This window comes from Mesoplodon mirus, assembly GCF_964341445.2.
Source record: "Mesoplodon mirus genome assembly, chromosome: 3".
Lineage (NCBI taxonomy): Eukaryota > Metazoa > Chordata > Mammalia > Artiodactyla > Ziphiidae > Mesoplodon > Mesoplodon mirus.
The window spans coordinates 14811893-14831836 of record NC_138978.1 but is presented as its reverse complement, the minus strand read 5'-3'; the positions used below and the strand labels follow the sequence as shown (position 1 = coordinate 14831836).

The following is a 19944-nucleotide window of genomic DNA, read 5'->3' as shown; positions in this document are numbered from 1 at the left end:
CAGAGAACAAAAGAACAAAGGCCCCAAAGCACTGACTATGGTTTTTTTTTTTCTATTTCTTTTTTAAAAATGTTTATTTATTTATTTGTATTTTTCTTATTAGTCACCCATTTTATACACATCAGTGTATACATGTAAATCCCAATCTCTCAATTCATCATACCCCCACCCCCACCCCCTGCCGCTTTCCCCCCTTGGTGTCCATACGTTTGTTCTCTACATGTGTGTCTCCATTTCTGCTCTGCAAACTGGTTCATCTTTACCATTTTTCTAGCTTCCACATATATGCGTTAATATAGGATATTTGTTCTTCTCTTTCTGACTTACTTCACTCTGTACGGTAGTCTCTAGATGCATCCACGTCTCTACAAATGACCCAATTTTGTTCCTTTTCATGGCTGAGTAATATTCCATTGTATATATGTACCACTTCCTCTTTAACCATTCGTCTGTCGATGGGCATTTAGGTTGCTTCCATGATCTGGCTATTGTAAATAGTACTGCAATGAACATTGGGGTGCATGTGGCTTTTTGAATTATGGTTTTCTCTGGGTACATGCCCAGTAGTGGAATTGCTGGGTCCTATGGTAATCCTACTTTTAGTTTTGTAAGGAACCTCCATACTGTTCTCCATAGTGGCTGTTATCAATTTACATTCCCACCAATAGTGCAAGAGGGTCCCCTTTTCTCCACACCGTCCCCAGCATTTGTTGTTTGTAGATTTTCTGATGATGCCCATTCTAACTGGTGTGAGGTGATACCTCATTGCATTTTTGATTTGCATTTCTCTAATAATTAATGATGTTGAGCAGCTTTTCATGTGCTTCTTGGCCAGCGGTATATCTTCTTTGGAGAAACGTCTATTTAGGTATTCTGCACATTTTTGGATTGGGTTGTTTGTTTTTTAATATTGAGCTGCATTAGCTCTTTTTATATTTTGGAAATTAATCATTTGTCAGTTGCTTCCTTTGCAAATATTTTCCCCCATTCTGAGGGTTGTCTTTTCATCTTGTTTATGGTTTCCTTTGCTGTGCAAAAGCTTTGAAGTTTCATTAGGTCCCATTTGTTTATTTTTGTATTTATTTCCATTACTCTAGGAAGTGGATCAAAAAATATCTTGCTGTGATTTATGTCAAAGAGTGTTCTTCCTATGTTTTCCTCTATGAATTTTAGAGTGTCTGGTCTTACATTTAGGTCTCTAATCCATTTTGAGTTTATTTTTGTGTATGGTGTTAGGGAGTGTTCTAATTTCATTCTTTTACATGTAGCTGTCCAGTTTTCCCAGCACCACTTATTGAAGAGACTGTCTTTTCTCCATGGTATATCCTTGCCTCCTTTGTCATAGATTAGTTGACCATAGGTGCATGGGTTTATCTCTGGGCTTTCTATCCTGTTCCATTGACCTATATTTCTGTTTTTGTGCCAGTACCATATTGTCTTGATTACTGTGGCTTTGTAGTATAGGCTGAAGATAGGGAGTCTGATTCCTCCAGCTCCGTTTTTTTCCCTCAAGACTGCTTTGGCTATTCGGGGTCTTTTGTGTCTCCACACAAATTTTAAGCTTTTTTGTTCTAGTTCTCTAAAAAATGCCATTGGTAATTTGATGGGGATTGCATTGAATCTGTAGATTGCTTTGTGTAGTAGAGTCATTTTCACAATATTGATTCTTCCAATCCAAGAACATGGTATATCTCTTCATCTGTTGCTATCATCTTTAATTTCTTTCATCAGTGTCTTACAGGGTTCTGCATACAGGTCTTTGTCTCCCTACGTAGGTTTATTCCTAGGTATTTTATTATTTTGTTGCAGTGGTACATGGGAGTGTTTCCTTAATTTCTCTTTCAGATTTTCCATCCTTAGTGTATAGGAATGCAAGAGATTTCTGTGCATTCATTTTGTGTCCTGCAACTTTACCAAGTTCATTGATTAGCTCTAGTAGTTTTCTGGTGGCATCTTTAGGATTCTCTCTGTAGAGTATTCTGTCATCTGCAAGCAGTGACAGTTTTACTTCTTCTTTTTCAATTTGTATTCCTTTTATTGCTTTGTCTTCACTGGTTGCTGTGGCTAGGACTTCCAAAACTATGTTGAAGAATAGTAGTGAGAGTGGACATCCTTGTCTTTTTCCTGATCTTAGAGGAAATGCTTTCAGTTTTTCACCACTGAGAATGATGTTTGCTGTGGCTTTGTCATATATGGCCTTTACTATGTTGAAGTAGGTTCCCTCTATGCCCACTTTCTGGAGAGTTTTTATCATAAATCACAGTTGAATTTTGTCAAAAGCTTTTTCTGCATCCATTGAGATGATCATATGGTTTTTCTTTTTCAAGTTGTTAGTATGGTGTATCACATTGATTGATTTGCATATATTGAAGAATCCTTGCCTCTCTGGGATAAATCCCACTTGATCATGGTGTATGATCCTTTTCATGTGTTGCTGGATTCTGTTTGCTAGTATTTGGTTGAGGATTTTTGCATCTATATTCATCAGTGATATTGGTCTGTAATTTTCTTTTTTTGTAGTGTCTTTGTCTGGTTTTGGTATCAGGCTGATGGTGGCCTCAGAGAATGAGTTTGGGAGTGTTCCTTCCTCTGCAATTTTTTGGAAGAGTTTGAGAAGGATGGGTGTTAGCTCGTCTCTAAATGTTTGATAGAATTCACCTGTGAAGCCTTCTGGTCCTGGACTGCTGTTTGTTGGAAGATTTTTAATCACACTTTCAATTTCATTACTTGTGATTGATCTGTTCATATTTTCTATTTCTTCCTGGTTCAGTCTTGAAAGGTTATAACTTTCTAAGAATTTGTTCATGTCTTCCAGGTTGTCCATTTTATTGGCATAGAGTTGTTTGTAGTTGTCTCTTAGGATGCTTTGTATTTCTGCGGTGTCTGTTGTAACTTCTTTTTCCTTTCTAATTTTATTGATTTGAGTCCTCTCCCTCTTTTTCTTGATGAGTCTGGCTAATGGTTTATCAATTTTGTTTAACTTCTCAAAGAACCAGCTTTTAGTTTTATTGATCTTTGCTATTGTTTTCTTTGTTTCTATTTCATTTATTTCTGCTCTGATCTTTATGATTTCTTTCCTTCTGCTAACTTTGGGTTTTGTTTGTTCTTCTTTCTCTAGTTCCTTTAGGTGTAACGTTAGATTGTTTATTTGAGATTTTTCTTGTTTCTTGAGGTAGGCTTGTATATCTATGAACTTCCCTTTTAGAACTATGGGATGCTTTTGCTGCATCCCATAGCTTTTGGATCGTCGTGTTTTCATTGTCATTTGTCTCTAGTTATTTTTTGATTTCCTCTTTGATTTCTTCAGTGATCTCTTGGTTATTTAGTAACGTACTGTTTAGCCTCCATGTGTTTGTGTTTTTTACAGGTTTTTCCCTGTAATTCATTTCTAATCTCATAGCGTTGTGGTCAGAAAAGATGCTTGATATGATTTTAATTTTCTCAAATTTACTGAGGCTTGATTTGTGACCCAAGAAGTGATCTATCCTAGAAAATGTTCCGTGCGCACTTGAGAAGAAAGTGTAATCTGCTGTTTTTAGACGGAATGTCCTACAAATATCAATTAAATCTATCTGGTCTATTGTGTCATTTAAAGCTTGTGTTTCCTTATTAATTTTCTGTTTGGATGATCTGTCCATTGGTGTAAGTGAGGTGTTCAAGTCCCCCACTATTATTGTGTTACTGTTGATTTCCTCTTTTAGAGCTGTTAGCAGTTGCCTTTTGTATTGAGGTGCTCCTATGTTGGGTGAATGTATATTTATAATTGTTATATCTTCTTCTTGGATTGATCCCTTGATCATTACGTAGTGTCCTTCCTTGTCTCTTGTAACATTCTTTATTTTAAAGTGTATTTTATCTGATATGAGTAATGCTACTCCAGCTTTCCTTTGATTTCCATTTGCATGGAATATCTTTTTCCATCCCCTCACTTTCAGTCTGTATGTATCCCTAGGTCTGAAGTGGGTCTCCTGTAGACAGCATATAGATGGGTCTTGTTTTTGTATCCTTTCAGCAACCCTGTGTCTTTTGGTTGGAGCATTTAATCCATTCACGTTTAAGGTAATTATCGATATGTATGTTTCTATGACCATTTTCTTAATTGCTTTGGGTTTGTTTTTGTAGGTCCTTTTCTTCTCTTGTGTTTCCCACTTAGAGAAGTTTTTTTTAACATTTGTTGTAGAGCTGGTTTGGTGGTGCTGAATTCTCTTAGCTTTTGCTTGTCTGTAAAGCTTTTGATTTCTCCATCGAATCTGAATGAGATCCTTGCTGGGTAGAGTAATCTTGGTTGTAGGTTCTTCCCTTTCATCACTTTAAGTATATCATGCCACTCCCTTCTGGCTTGTAGACTTTCTGCTGAGAAATCAGCTGTTAACCTTCTGGGAGTTCCCTTGTATGTTATTTGTCATTTTTCCCTTGCTGCTGTCAATAATTTTTCTTTAATTTTTGCCAATTTGATTACTATGTGTCTCGGTGTGTTTCTCCTTGGGTTTCTCCTGTATGGGACTCTCTGTGCTTCCTGGACTTGGGTGGCTATTTCCTTTCCCATGTTAGGGAAGTTTTTGACTATAATCTCTTCAATATCTTCTCGGGTCCTTTCTCTCTCTCTTCTCCTTCTGGGACCCGTATAATGTGAACATTGTTGTGTTTAATGTTGTCCCAGAGGTCTCTTAAGCTGTCTTCATTTCTTTTCATTCTTTTTTCTTATCTGTTCCTCAGCAGTGAATTCCACCATTCTGTCTTCCAGGTCACTTATCCGTTCTTTTGCCTCAGTTATTCTATTGATTCCTTCTAGTGTATTTTTTTTTCAGTTGTTGTATTGTTCATCTCTGTTTGTTTGTTCTTGAATTCTTCTAGATCTCTGTTAAACATTTCTTGCATCTTCTCGATCTTTGCCTCCATTCTTTTTCTGATGTCCAGGATCATCTTCACTATCATTATTCTGAATTCTTTTTCTGGAAGGTTGCCTATCTCCATTACATTTAGTTGTTTTTCTGGGGTTTTATCTTGTTCCTTCATCTGTTACATAGCCCTCTGCCTTTTCATCTTGTCTGTCTTTCTGTGAATACGGTTTTTGTTCCACAGGCTGCAGGATTGTAGTTCTTCTTGCTGCTGCTGTCTGCCCTCTGGTGGATGAGGCTACCTAAGAGGCTTGTGGAAGTTTCCTGATGGGAGGGACTGGTGGTGGGTAGAGCTGGCTATTGCACTGGTGGGCAGAGCTCAGTAAAACTTTAATCTGCTTGTCTGCTGATGGGTGGGTCTGGGTTCCCTCCCTGTTAGTTGTTTGGCCTGAGGTGACCCAACACTGGAGACTACCCAGGCTCTTTGGTGGAGCTAATGGCAGACTCTGGGAGGGCTCATGCCAAGGAATACTTCCCAGAACTTCTGCTGCCAGTGTCCTTGTCCCTTGCTGAGCCACAGCTGCCCCCTGCCTCTGCAGGAGAACCTCCAACACTAGCAGGTACGTCTGGTTCAGTCTCCTATGGGGGTCACTGCTCCTTCCCCTGGGTCCCAATGCACACACTACTTTGTGTGTGCCCTCCAAGAGTGGAAACTCTCTTTCCCCCAGTCCTGCCAAAGGCCTGCAATCAAATCCCACTAGCCTTCAAAGTCTGAGTCTCTAGGAATTCCTCCTCCCATTGCCGGACCCCCAGGTTGGGTAGCCCGACGTGGGGCTCAGAACCTTCACTCCAGTGGGTGGACTTCTGTGGTCTAAGTGTTCTCCAGTTTGTGAGTCACCCACCCAGCAGTGATGGGATTTGATTTTATGGGGATTGCGCCCCTCCTATTGTCTCAGTGCGCCTTCTCCTTTGTCTTTGCATGTGGGGTATCTTTTTTGGTGAGTTCCAGTGTCTTCCTGTCGATGACTGTTCAGCAGTTAGCTGTGATTCCAGTGTTCTCGAAAGAGGGAGTGACAGCATGTCCTTCTACTCCGCCATGTTGAACCAAATCTGACGATGGTTTTAAGCAGAATTATGCACTGAGGCCAAAATTCATCAATGACCAATTGCTTTTTTATCAACTTTGTTGCGATATAATTTAGGAACAATATCAGTTGCCAATTTTAAAGTAGTTCTTTAAGACTTAAAAAAAAATATTTTTTTTGGATTTATTTTCAGGAGGAAGGAAGTTGACTGGTAAATCCAGACATTCTGGGTGGAGAATTTTTGGTGAAATTCCCTATAAATGAACCAGCAGCTGCCTTCAGGGTTTGATAAAGGCCTCAGTGTTTGGAACACTGTGGGGTTCCTTCTCCCCATCTCCAGCTCTTTCTGGCTGGGTCCGGGTGGGTGTGAGAAGTGGTCACTGAAGCGACAGGAGTTGGGTGGAAATGCAAAGTGGGTGTGAAAGCATGAGGTGTACAAGGTGGCAGAGCTGAGCCCAACTCACATCACTGCCTCTCACTTGCTGTGCAAGCTGTACCAAGCTCCTGGGCATCTCTGAGCGTGCCTCAGTCTCCTCATCTGTAGAATGGCATCTGTCAGAAGACTGAGGTTTAAATAGCTAATGAGGGGACTTCCCTCATGGTGCAGTGGTTAAGAATCCGCCTGCCAATGCAGGGGACACGAGTTCGAGCCCTTGTCCAGGAAGATCCCGCATGCTGTGGAGAAACTATGCCCGTGGGCCACAACTACTGGGCCTGCACTCTAGAGTCCGCGAGCCACAGCTACTGAAGCCCTCATGCTGCAACTACGGAAGCCCACGCGCCTAGAGCCCGTGCTCTGCAGCAAGAGAAGCCACTGCAATGAGAAGCCCACGCACCACAGTGAAGAGTAGCCCCTGCTCACTGTAACTAGAGAAAGCCCGTGCACAGCAACGAAGACCCAATGCAGCCATAAAGAAATAAATAAAATAAATAAATAAATAAATCAATAAGCTAATGCACTCAAAGCACCTGCACCGGGGCCTGAACATGGTGGGCACTTAATCAAATCTAATATTGTTCTTACAAGGCTAGAAACTTGCCAACCCTCCACTCCCTGGATCTGCACTCTTCACCATGTTGTGCTCACTGCCCATTTCTAACTACCCGGGTGGCTCCCCCCAGGCTCTACCTGAGAGCTGTCACCCTGTGTTGTGACCCCAAGGCCCCGACCCACTTGTCTCTGAGCCCTACCTGGTTTTTCAAGCTCTGGATCTCTCTCTGTTGGGCATCGTCCTCTTCATGCAGAACCTGAAACTTGGGCGGGTTCACCCTCTCCTTCTGCCTGGAGGCGGCTGTTTCCAACAGCTTCTGCCTCAGGTTGGACACTTGGTTCTGCAGGCTTGCTATCACGGTGTCTTTGTATTTACATTCAAGTTCAAAATCGGAGAGACGGCTGACTTCTTGTCCCAGCAGCCAAATTATTTCATCCTGGGTGGAGGCCAGATGGGAAATTTACTAGGTGTGGGTCTGGGTGTAAGGCTGAGCCCATTTAAAGAAACACAGGAAAAATATGGTATCATTCTTTGGGAAGGTGAGGGCAGGCAGGGAGGGAAAAAGCAGACTTTCAAGGCTATCTCTGTCACTTGGAAAATCTCACAGAGACAAGAATTGGGTTAAAATGATGTACTTGTATATAGACTCCTGTAATGGATGTCTGTACCTCACAGGTATGGAAACTTTCCTTTCCCCAAGAATTAGACTTTCATATTAAGAACAACCATCCCACTTGGGAACTTTTGTTGCTAGAAAGTTTACTTAGAATGTTTTCATTTATAATATTCAGCCTAGCACACTGGGGACCTAGGAAAGGTAGTTAGGAAAACAACATTCTGTTTGACCACATTCTGCCTATAATGAGGGTTATTTGTTTTAACTTAAAACATTCTGAAATATTTGTTTTCCCTTTCCTCTCTTCTAATATTTCCTGCCTCTTTTGGCTATTCATGTATGAATTTTTTCCAGGTAACTCAATCTGGAAAGTAAATGAGACAGGAATAGTGATTTATTTGCATGGGCTCATGTAAACTTTTGGCTGGAAAAACAAAATTGCTGGTAGACTGTACCCACAGGTATAATTAACCCTGTCCTCCATCTCTCCAGTGATAAAGCTCTGCAGCCAAAGAATTTGTTAGGTTTTCCAAAAAAGGAAAAAAAATTCCCCCAAACTTCTCACCAGACGTTATCAATAAAATATCAGAAAAACTGAAGAAGAAGAAGAAGAAGAAGAAGAAAAAAATTCCCCAGAGGCCTTTTCCAAAGCAGTCACGGGAGGAGGTAAACGGGCAATTTCTGGGCCAGCTCATTCCCAGGAGAGCCGTCCAGTCAGCCTCACGACCTGCTAGCTCCATGACCTGGGGAAGGACAGGGTCTCGCTCATGAGAAAGCCTGTCTGACATTGCCAGCTGCTGCCAGGGGCCTTCCTTTGGGTCCTTGTGAAAGTTGGTGGCAAAACTTCAAGAGAGAGTGGCAGACGTATTCCCTACTCCTGGGCAGTTTCCCCTGTTTCACCCTGTTATGATCAGCCAGGTGCTTATTCATTTTTCATGCAACAAATGTTCATCGGGCAGCAACTAAGTGCCAGGCCCCATGCCAGTGCTGGAATATAAGAAGTTTGCAGAGGGCAGTGGACAGCTGTGGGTTCTGCTTTCCTGGTGAGGGTCCCCTTGCCCTTCTTGGAGGGAGCGTTCCTCCTTCCATGGGGTCTGGGTAGGACTGTCAGTCATGTGCCCTGCTCCTTCCTGTCCCACCTCCCCATGTGCATGTGGCCCAAGCTGGTCAATCAGAGATTTCACACATCGATTACAGAGGGAGAGGATCTTGCCTTCTTTTGGATCATAAACTTTAAATATATAGGCTTGTTTGCCTGAGTTTGTCTTTCCTGACACACAAAGCCAGCCTTATGTAGAAAGCCAGACTCTGAGGGAAACAGAGGGGAGAGTTTGGTAATGGGGAGGTGTTCTGATGACATTATTCAAGCTCCTGGATCTAGCCATACCTGAAGCTAGTGGCCCTTTAAATTTTCCAATAAGATGAGCTAATCAATGCTCCCCCTCAAGCTAATTTGTTTATTGTCACTTGAAGGAGTCCTGGCAAGTCAGGGTATAAACAGCATATAAATAGAAATAATTATTTCTGTTATAAATAGAAAAAATTATAAATGGCTTATAAAAATTTTCTATAAATAGAAAAAAATTATAGTGGTTGCACTATCTTTCCAAGTTAAAATTGAGGCAGGTTGAAAAATGGCTACCAATACTTTGCAGTTTTGCCATCCAGTCTATTTCCCCAACCTTTAGTCTGGGCTGGCCCCGTGACTTGCTTTAACCAACGGAATGGAGTGGAAGTGATGCTGCATGATCTCCAGGCAAGTTCTTACAGGCTGTGCAGCTTCTGCTCTGGCCCCCTGGGAACCCTGAGACCACCGTGCTGTGATGAAAAACCACATGCACAAAGGGGCCCACCAGTCCAGGCGTCCTGGCTGAGGCCCTAGATGTGGGAAGGAGGCCAATGGAGACCGACCACCAGACAGGCCAAGCCAGCAGCTGACTGAGGCCGCATGAGTGAGGCCAGGGGACGCGAGCAAAGGAACCTTCCAGGTCAACCCATAGATTCTGGGGAATAATGAATTGCTGTTTTAAGCCGCTAAGTTTTGGGGTGGCTTGTTACACAGCGATAAATACAGAATCTGAGCGTGGCTTCTCGCCTTTCTGCAACATTTTGCAGAGTCTGGTCCCAGGATGCCTGGGTTGGAACCCCCTGCCTCCTGAACGTTTGGATTTCCGTGTCTGACAAGAACCCCAGGTAGGTCTGCTCCTCACAAACTCTGAGAATTGCTGCAGGAGCAGGCCCTGGCCCTGAAGGAAAGCGAGATATTATAGACTGCTTCTTTTAGAGTAACTTTCAGGTCGTGTCTAAGTGGGGAGAAATTGACCTGGGCCCTTCCCAGGATGGCTTGAATCCACCTGTTCTGCTCGTACCCCTGCTTTAAACCTCTCTGGTTCTTTAACGAGTCTCTTGGCCCAGGCCTCCCTGACTTCAGGGCTCACTTCCTCCTGCTAGGAACGTGTTTTTGCATCACTGTTCCATCACTGAAGGTTGACCAAGTGATTACTGTGTGGGAGTTAGAAGTACCCGCTGAGAAGCTAACCAGACCTCGCTTTGAATCCTAACACTGCTCCTTGCATTGGGCAGCCTTGAACACATCACTGAACCTCTCTGAGCTTCAGTTTCCTCATCTGCAAAGTGAGGCTGATAAAATCTATTTTGAAGATGGTGAAGATTAACAAGCTAATAAATGTCAAGTGCACAGGACATGGCCCAGCACACAGTAGGTGCTCAGTACCTTGTAGTTGTAGATGTTATTTGGGATAAAATGAGCAGTGGCCAAACCTGGCTGAATGTCTTGGGAGGAAGAGGTGGTTTCTTGGAAGTAGGAAAAAGGGACAGTCCTTGAGACACAGAGAACAAGAGGCAGTGGCAATCTCTCCAAGGTCCCTCTTGCTGCTGTAGCTCTGTGCTTCCCCGAGACCCCTCACCTTATCGTACTGGGCCAGGTCCTGGTCCACAAAAATTTCTCTGTAAGGCTCTGCCACAGGAATTTCCTCGGCCACTGATTGTTCCGACAGTTCCGCCGCGTTGGTCAACACTAACACACAAGATCAACAGAGAATGCAGAGGAGACTGTGAGTTTCCCCAAAGTCTTAAAGAATATTTTCAGATTAACCTTCACATTCATGAGACTTATGCACTGAAAGCATTGCAGGAGGACTGGAAAGGGTAAGAGCCGCCTCATTTCTCTTCCCCAGCATTAACTGCACTGATGCACTGTGGTGTGTCTCTTTCCAGACTTTTTTCTATGCCGCATAAGAGCTGATGACCTTGGGCAAGTCATTTGCTCTCTCTAAGCCTTCGTTTCCACATACATAATTTAGGATCACTGATAGTCTCTGCTATAAAGGGCTATCTGGAGATTAAAAAGAATAATGATATAGAGCAGGGGTTGGCAAACTATGGCCCTGCGGCCAAATCTGGCCTTCTGCCTATTTTTGTAAATAAAGTTTTATTGCAACACAGCCACAGTGATTCATTTACAGATTATTTATGGCTGCTTCCCAGCTACAAAGGCAGAGCTGAGTAGTTGCAGCACAGACCATGGGACCCACAAATCCTAAAGTATTTACTATCTGGCTCTTTACAGGAAAAGTTTGCTGATCCCTCAGGTAGAGCATTTAGCACTAAACGTTAGCTATATTTTTTTTATTGAGTCATATCTTTTCAAAAAACAAAAATGCTTTTACATGACAGAGATTCTTATCCAGCTTACTTTTCAGCTAACAATATCAAAAACATCTTCCCATGTCAGTATTTGAGGCTGTACTGGGTTCTTTTCAAGGGTAGCATTGTGGTCCATTGTCCAAGTGTGCCAAACGTGTTTAACTAGGATCCACTTGAGAGACATTTAAGCTTTCCTAATTTTTTTCTTATTTACCCCAATATTACAAGGCCTGTTTATATGACTTTTGGGGAGTATGGCATTGTGTTTGGGGGCCCCACTCTGGATCACATCAGACATCTCGCAATTCACTCACATCAACACTGAATACATTTTTTTTTATTGGTGTAGAAATGTTTGTAAAGATTTCTATAATTCTACTTGTGAGATCACTTGGGCCCAAGCAGCGTATTTTAAATTTCCAAGTGACTATGGTTTCTGGACAGCCACTGCACACTCTTATCTTCTTGTGAAGTGAGAAACTGAACAAATTGTTTTCAGTGGTGATGAAACTTTAATGAGTATTAACATTAATGATGAATGAAGCATGCACTGTCATGTTTGTGGACATTCATCATTTATTCATTTTGCTTCTGCATTTTTTATTTATGCATTTTAGAGTCAAAGATTCCTGCCCCCCAGCCAGGTCTCAAACCTGTTTGTGGACCGCAGAACCTCTAGTGGACATAGCTGATGGCCTGTGGTGCCCGGAGAATGCACAGCCTTGCGTGTTGAATGAGCAGCCCTGGCCACAGTGTTTCCTGGGGCGCGAGGAACACAAGGGCCTGGAACTTCAGCAGCTGCCCATTTTCTCTCCCTCCGCCTCCCCAACTAGGTCCATGATTAGAAAACTTCTATTTGAAGCTCACTGCCCCCATCTGACTCTCTTGGATCCTGAGCAGCTAAGTCCTAACTGGCTACAGCAGCAGCGCCTGATAGAGAAATAACGGAGCTACAGAACGCAATTTTCAATGTTCTCGTCGTCACGTTAAAAAGGTGAAAAGAAGAGAGGAATTTTTAATGATCAATTTGATTTAACCCAATACGTTAAAAAAACATCATTTCAACACGTGATCGACAAAAAATATGGAGATATTTTATATTCTTTTTCTTCGAGGCATGAAGCCTTTGAAATCTGGGGTTTATTTGACACTGATTGCGCATCTCAATTTGGAAACTGAATTTTCAGGAGCAAGACTTGATCCGTTTTCAGATTCCTCAAGAAATCGGCTCCCACTGGAGGAAGGTACTGCCTGGCCCGTGTCCCCAGGGAGGGCCTCGGGGTCTGACCCTAACTGGGCCCCTGTCCAGTCTCAGCTTAGAGCTCTGGCGTCTGATGCCATCTCTAGCGGTGACTCTGGCTGCCTCTGCGACCCTGTCGTGGCTGTCTTGAGGGACACTTCCCTGCAAGATGATGGTCGGAGGGGGGACTTCATCAAACTTACAGAACAGGCTGATCGATGGGGTCCCTTTACTGGGGAAGGTGTGTTTATTCAAAGTCTTTGTGGAGCTAGAATTTGCTCTGAGACTCGCTTTCCTTACACCCAGGAAGGGAGGTGCTGGAGCAGTTACCCCTCACCCACCCCAAACTTCTTTACTGGCTACTCTTATTTATCAGAAAGAACCTAAGGGCCACGTATGAAGAAACTGGCTTAACTCTAGCTGCTGGATCCTTCGGAGGTCCCAGTGGGGAGAAGCCCCAGGGAGGGTCGGGAGGGCTGGGGAGGTGGGACGGCGGATATGGGGATGCAGGCACTTTAAGAATTTTCGTGCATGAGCTGTTGGCCAAATGGCAGGGGAGTGACTTTAATATTTTAACAACCCCCGGCTGTCCTGGTGCGCTCCAGTAATCACCAGTCTGCAGCAGGGGCAGTATGTGTGCACCTTCACTGTGTCTTTCAGACACTGTAAGTTGTAAATAAAAGTTAAATAACAATCGTGGTTAGGTAATAACTTAATTTTTAAATTTTAATATTTAAAATTTTAATATTAAAATTTTAAATTATTAAAATTTAAATTTTAAATATTAAAATTTTAAATAATTTAATATTTACTGAATGTTCGCTATGCACCAGGCACTCTGCTCAGCACTTACACGCAGGATACGATTTCGTCTTCATAACAACCCAGTGAGATAGGCATTATTATTCCCATCTCCATTTTATACGTGAGAGATATGAGGCACAGAGACGTCAAGTCACCTGCTCAAGGACACACAGCTGGTAAGTGGTAGAGTCAAGGGATGAACCTAAGTTTGTTGGATTCAGAGCCTATGCTTTTAACCACTATGCAGTCAATGTATTGAAGTGGGAAGATGTTTATGACATATTATTGAATTTTAACAATCAGGTAGGGAATTCCTTGGCAGTTCAGTGGTTAGGATTTTGTGCTTCCACTGCAGGGGGCACAGGTTCCATCCCTGGCTGGGGAACAAAGATCCTGCAAGCTGAGTGGCACAGCCAAAAAAGGAAAAAAAAAGAAGGTTACCTATGTTAGGTTCATATGATCCCATTATTGGGAAAATATATATATATATATATATATATGAATCAAGATGCTATTTTAATAAGTCACTCCACATATTTTCTTTTCTCAGTAATTCTTCCCCACCTCCCATGAGCTCTTGCCATTAAGATTTGGCCTTGGAGCTGACGTTTTATTGCCTTGTGGTAAAGGAAGGATGAGTATTAACTAGAACCGGGTGATTTTTCCCCCAGGCACAATGACGTTTCCATTTTTGACAATGTCTGGAGACAGTTTTTCAGCACCACAGTTAGGGCGGGGGGTGGTGGTGTTGCTACTGGTATCTCTGGGGGGTAGGAGTCAGGGATGATGCTAAACATTCTACAGTGGACAGGACAGATCCTACAACAAGGAGTTATGCGACCCACATGTCACTGTGCCAAGATTGAGAAACCCTGACCTGATCTGCAGTAAATAAATCCTTGGCTTTGGGTTTTCAAATAGAATTTTTCAAGTCTAAAGCAAGGTGACAGTCTAACAGTAAACCAATTTAATTGGAAGAGCCCAGCTTTGCTAAGAGAGGAAAGAGCTTTCTCGGAACCCTTAAAAAGAGGTGTTTTCTGTCAAGAGACAGCATGGAGGACTGGAGCACAGAGTTTTCTCTAAAGCGTGGAGTAGGGAGGCCCAGACACAAAGGAACTCCCCATGACACGGGAAGATGAAAGTCCTTTTCTGAGGATGGGGAGAGAGTCAGGGGAATGAGGGCAAACATTTGGAAACATGAGACCTGGCTGAGAAGCTGAGGAGATAGAGCCCAGGTAGATGTGAGGGACTATAAGCCATACGACTCATCCTTCATTTCTCCAGGGGGGATGCAAGTCCTTTAGAGAAGCCCCAAGTTCAACATGGCACTGGAGAAACCGGTGATTACAGTGGAAAAATTTAAATGGCGGAGTGAAAAAAAGAAAAGAAACAGCCCATGTGCCATGTGTCCAAAGGACGCATTAAAAAAAACCCCCAAAAACCCTGTATATATGTTCATAAGACAGAACATGATGCATACAACAAAATGAATGAATCTCAGAAATACTATGCTGAGTGAAAAAAGCCTTCCACAAAGGAACATGTACTACATGGTTCTGTGTACTTGAGATTCTAGAACAGGAATATCTAATCCATGGCGGGAAAAGAATTCAGAAGAGTGGGTGCCTCTGGGGCCTGGGGCTGGGAATTGACTGGGGAGGGACATGAGGGAACTTTCTGGGGTGATGGTAATGTTCTATATCTTGATAGGAATTCGGGTTACATAGGTGCGCACGACTGGCAAAACTCAGTGAGCACATTCAAGATCTACACCTTTCAGGGTGTGGTAGCCAGTCTCCAAGATGGCCCCACTGATTCTTGTCTCCTGGTATTCAGACCCTTGCATCATCCTCTCCAATACTGGATGGACTTTATATTAGTTAGCTGGGGCTGCCATAACAAAACACCACAGGAGGTCTTAACAAAAGAAATTCATTTTCTCACAGTTCTGGAGGCTGGAAGTCCAAGATCAAGGTGTGGGCAGGGTTAGGCCTCTCTCCTTGGCTTGCAGACGGCCACCTTCCTGCTGTGTCCTCACATGCCCTTTTCTCTGTGCACGTGCATCCCTGGCGTCTCTCTCTCTCTTCTTACAAGGACACCAGCCCTTGGATTAGGGCCCACCCAATCATCTCATTTTAACTTACTCATCTATTTCAATACACTATCTCCAAATATGGTCACATTCTGCGATATTGGGATTGAGGCCTCAGCATATGCATTTTGGGGGAATGCAATTCAGTCCGTAACAAAGCTTCTCTATGTAACCAAGGATATTGCAGAAATGACACAGTTTGATTCCTGAGGTTAGATCATAAAAGACATTGCAGCTTCTGCCTCACTCTCTAGGACCACTTGTCTGGAGGAGCTGGCAGCTTGAGGATACTCAAGCAATGTATGGAGAGGTGCACTTAATGAAGAACTGAGGCCTCTTACCAAAAGCCATGGGAGTGACCCATCCTAGAGGTGGGTCCTCCAGCCCCAGACAAGCCTCCAGAGGACCACGTCCCAGCCACCACCATTACTGCAACCTGATGAACAATCCTGAGCAAGAATCCCCCAGCGAAGCCATTCCCAACTTCCTGACTCAGAGAAACTAGTAGAGAATAAATGTTTACTGTTGTTTTAGGCCATTACATCCTGCAGTAATTTGTTATGCAACAATAAGTAGCAAATACAGGTTTGGGCACCAGGAGTGGTGCAAAATTGAACAAAAACCCTACAATGTGGAGTGGTTTGGGATGGAACAGTGGCCAGAAGCTGGAGGACTTTGGCCAAGAGTCTTTGAGAAAGCCTGAATAGTCTTAGTAGAAGCCCGATGGCCTTTGAGGAGGCAGTGAGGGAAGGGTTCCAGGAAAGTGAGGAAAATGTTACTGGGGTTAAGGGATCCTTGTCAGGTGGTGGCAGAAGGTTTCTTAACACGTTGCCTGTGGTCATGAGGAAGGTAGAAAATGTTTGTGATGAGGCTGAATGGTCTAGCTAGAGAGAGTCCCAGACAGAGTCTTGGAAGGTGCTGCTGCCTGGTTACTTCTTGCTACTTATAGTGAAATGTGAGCGGGAGAGACAGTTAAAGGAAGGGCTGTTAAATCAGGGCAATGTTCTGGGATTGAAAATTCCCTGCCTCTCCAGGTGGCAAATGAAATGTAAGAAACAGGTTCTGGGCAAAGATCAAATCAAAGGCACTCTCAAGAAAACACAGTCCAGAGAAGAAGCTGAGGGTGTGGTTGTAAAATGCTTTGTTAAGAGTACAGATCCAGGGCAGTGTCCAAGAGAGCCCTTCGGTCAAAGAACTGGGCTTCTAAGAAGCTTCTGTCCTTTGTCAGTCTTTGCAGAAGCCCATGGTGGAAGGGCTTGTGTCCAAAAATATCTGTGGGCGTGGGTTTTGCCTAATAGGATGAACCCCAATAAGAAGCACTGCCAACTCAGACTGTCAGAGACCCACAAAAGTAAAAGAAGCGTCTGGACCCACAAGCTTCTACAGGCAGGAAGCAGGCTATAAAACTATGCAGCCACATCCATGGGACACCTTTCATAGGAAAGGGAGGACGACTCCGAAGGCGGAACTCAGGGACAGGCGGGCAGAGCCAAGAGCCCTGGAAAGTCATTTCTGGGCAAGAGTTGGACTGAAGCCCAGTCAAGGAACTGCCGATATTTTCCCAGCTGGACTTCAGAACTGCTTTGGGCCAGGGACTCCTGTGTGTTTCCTGTTTTTCTTCTTTTGGAACAAGAGGAGTGTATGTAGCAGTCATGCTATGTCTGTCCCACCAATATGTGCTGGGTGTGTGAGGGACAGACCCTTTGTTCAGAGGTCTTCAGATTTCTGGAAGTAGTACTTGATGAGCTGAACGTAAGGTACTACACCCATGAGCCCCATCTGTACCTGGACTTGATTTAGACGAGATTCTGGAATTTGAGCCGATGCTGTTACTGGGGTGAGATTCTGGGGGGCCTTGGGAGAGAGGAGGAGGAGTGTGAATCATTGAGGACCCGAGGGCAGGCTGTGGTAGCCGGCCTCCAAGATGACTGCTGATAATCCCCGCCTCCTGGTCTTCAGGCCCGGGTGTAGTCTTCTCCCACACTGGAGGGTGACGCCCTGGGTAACCATCAGGATATTGCAACAATGACAGAGCATGACTTCTGAGGCTTAGTCAAAAGAGATGTTGCCACTTCCATCTTGTCCTCCAGGATCACTTGCTCAGGAGGAGCAGCTGCCGTGTCCTGAGAACGCTCGAGCCACTCTCTGGGGAGGCCCATGTGGTGAGGAGCCGGGGCCTCCTGCTGACAGCCAGGTGAGCAGCCGTCTTGGAAGTGCATCCTGTGACCCAGGTCAAGCCTTCAGATGACTGCAGCCTTACGAGGGACCCTGAGCCACAGCCGTCCTGCTAAGCTGCTGCCAAATTCCTGACCCACAGAAACCGTATAGATGATAACACATGTTTGATTTTTGCTTTAGGCTGCTACGTTTGGGGAGAATTCGTTATGCAATCATGATAACTAATACACATTGTGTGTTCATTTTACATGAAGGAGACAAAACATGTTGAATTCTAGTTAATGGTATATGTGCTAAAACATTTAGGGGGAGGACTACAGATGTGTGCTATTTATTTTGAAATGCATCCAAAAAATAAGATGGATTAATGCAGGCCAAGAAGGATGGGTAGACAGAAATGTAATAAAGAGTACAGCAAAGTGTTAGCGGTAGAATTAGGAGGAGAGGTGTCTCTGTAAAATTCTTTGTGCTTTGCTGTATGTTTGAAAGTTTTCACGTTAAAATGCTGGGGGGAAATGGCTGGGTAACTTCTTAACTTGGGTGGTAGGTACATGAGCGTTCCTTAGATGATGATGATGATGATGTAAACTGCAGAGATACCTTTCATTTGCTCCTTAGTCTGTATATTTCAGAATAATAACTATTATTTGAATGGCTGAGGGAAGTGACTAGGTGAGTGGTCCTGAGTGAGACCAGGGAAGGGTGTGGAGGCATCAAGAGACCTGGGGACTCACAGAGGTCTGGGGCTGGGACGCAGAAAACAGAGAATGGGACCTTCACACCAGTGGCCACAGAAGAAACCTGGGAATCATGCCAGGGACTAAGTCGGGCCAGCTACTCTGCCAGTAAGGCTGGCAAGGCTGAGAGGATGGTGACAGACAGGAAGTCTCCTCCCCAAATGCCATGAGGCCTTCTCGGGGGGAGGGTGGGAGAAGGAAACCCTGATGGCTGTGTGTCCCCAAAGTGACCAGTCTGTGAGTGACAGTCACTGAGATAACCAGCCTTAAATTTGACTGAAAAGCGTTAGATTAGATTAGATTGAATATATCACCTCCGGAGAAGTAATTTTCTCCTTAAGCCTCAGTCTCCTCTTACCTGTAAATGGTAATAAAATATTTAAAAACCTCTTAAGGCAAGAGGGATTTCAGTTACCAATATGTCTGTACATCTGAGTCGAAGTATATAAGTTTAGATTCTGATACACATTCATATATATTCATATATACGTACAAACACACACACACACACACACTCACCACAGAGGTACTGATGTGTGCAGATGGGCAGAGCACAGTCTTGGAGGAGTTTGTACCAAAAAGTCAACAGGGAGAATTCTGGTGATAAGGGTGACAGCTTATCTTTTACTGTTTTCTAACTTTCTGCTTATCCCATTTTTTTCACATTTGATTATGTTCTACTTCAGAACTAGAGAACATAAGCAAAAGCCAGAGAAAGACAAATATCATACCATATTGCTTATATGTGGAATCTAAAAAAAGGTACAAATGAACTTATCTACGAAACAGAGATAGAGTTACAGATGTAGAAAATAAACTTATGGTTACCGGGAATAAGAAGGGGGAGGGATAAATTGGAAGAGAGGGATTGACATACACAATACTATACATAAAAGACATAACTAAGAAGGACCTACTGGATAGCACAGGGAACTCTCCTCAATACTCTGTAATGGTCTATATGGGAAAAGAATCTAAAAAAGAGTGGATACATGTATATGTTGAACAGATTCAGTGTGCTGCATACCTGAAACTAACACAACACTGTAAATCAACTGCACCTCAATAAAAATTTAAAAAAAAAGGGAAAGCAGAAACTGAGACCCATCCTCCTAGCAAAAGCCCCTCCCCTAAGCCGCCATGGAAGTGCCCATGAGTACCTTGCCTGATGATGGGAACGCTGTGGGCGGCTCTGTCCACCTCGAAGGAGAACATCTTCTTGCTGGCACTCACGGGCTGCCTGTGGGAGGCTGGTGGGACCATGGGGGGCTCGGGGGACCCCTGCGACCAGCTCCTCTGCACTGGCGCTGTCCAGATGCCCGGGTAGAAGGGGGTCTGTGGTGGTGAGGGTGACTGGTTCAGTTGCTGGGTGGCCCAAGGTGGCTGTGGCCTTGGCCAAGGTGCTGGGCCCCTCACCCATGGGAAGGAGACCTGCAGGGGCAGACAAGAGGGTCAGGGGAGGTTACGAGCAGCTGGGGTGGTCTTCACCTTTCTGTCCCAGCGACATAATTGCTGCCCTAGATTTCGGCGTATAAGTCACTTCTCCCAGGAAGCCCTCCCAGACTCTCCCCAAAGTTGGGATGGCGGTCCACACCATGGGTCACCTTGCACACTATCGCACCACCATTTATTGGGTGCAGCCTTCGTGCCAGGCACCCAGTCAAGAGATTCACATGCATTACCTCATTTAATACCC

At 44.0% G+C, this 19944-nt stretch overlaps 1 pseudogene across 1 annotated transcript in view; it reads right to left on the bottom strand.

Annotated features, from left to right (window-relative positions):
* LOC309801354 (forkhead-associated domain-containing protein 1-like) overlaps positions 1 to 19944 on the bottom strand; it is a 129340-nt pseudogene that overhangs the window by 75332 nt on the left and 34064 nt on the right. The window contains exons 3-5 of the transcript in view: positions 19409 to 19679; positions 10459 to 10568; positions 7115 to 7351 (exon numbers count right to left, since the gene is read on the bottom strand). The product of the transcript in view is annotated as a forkhead-associated domain-containing protein 1-like (transcript). The remainder of the gene's footprint in view (positions 1 to 7114; positions 7352 to 10458; positions 10569 to 19408; positions 19680 to 19944) is intronic.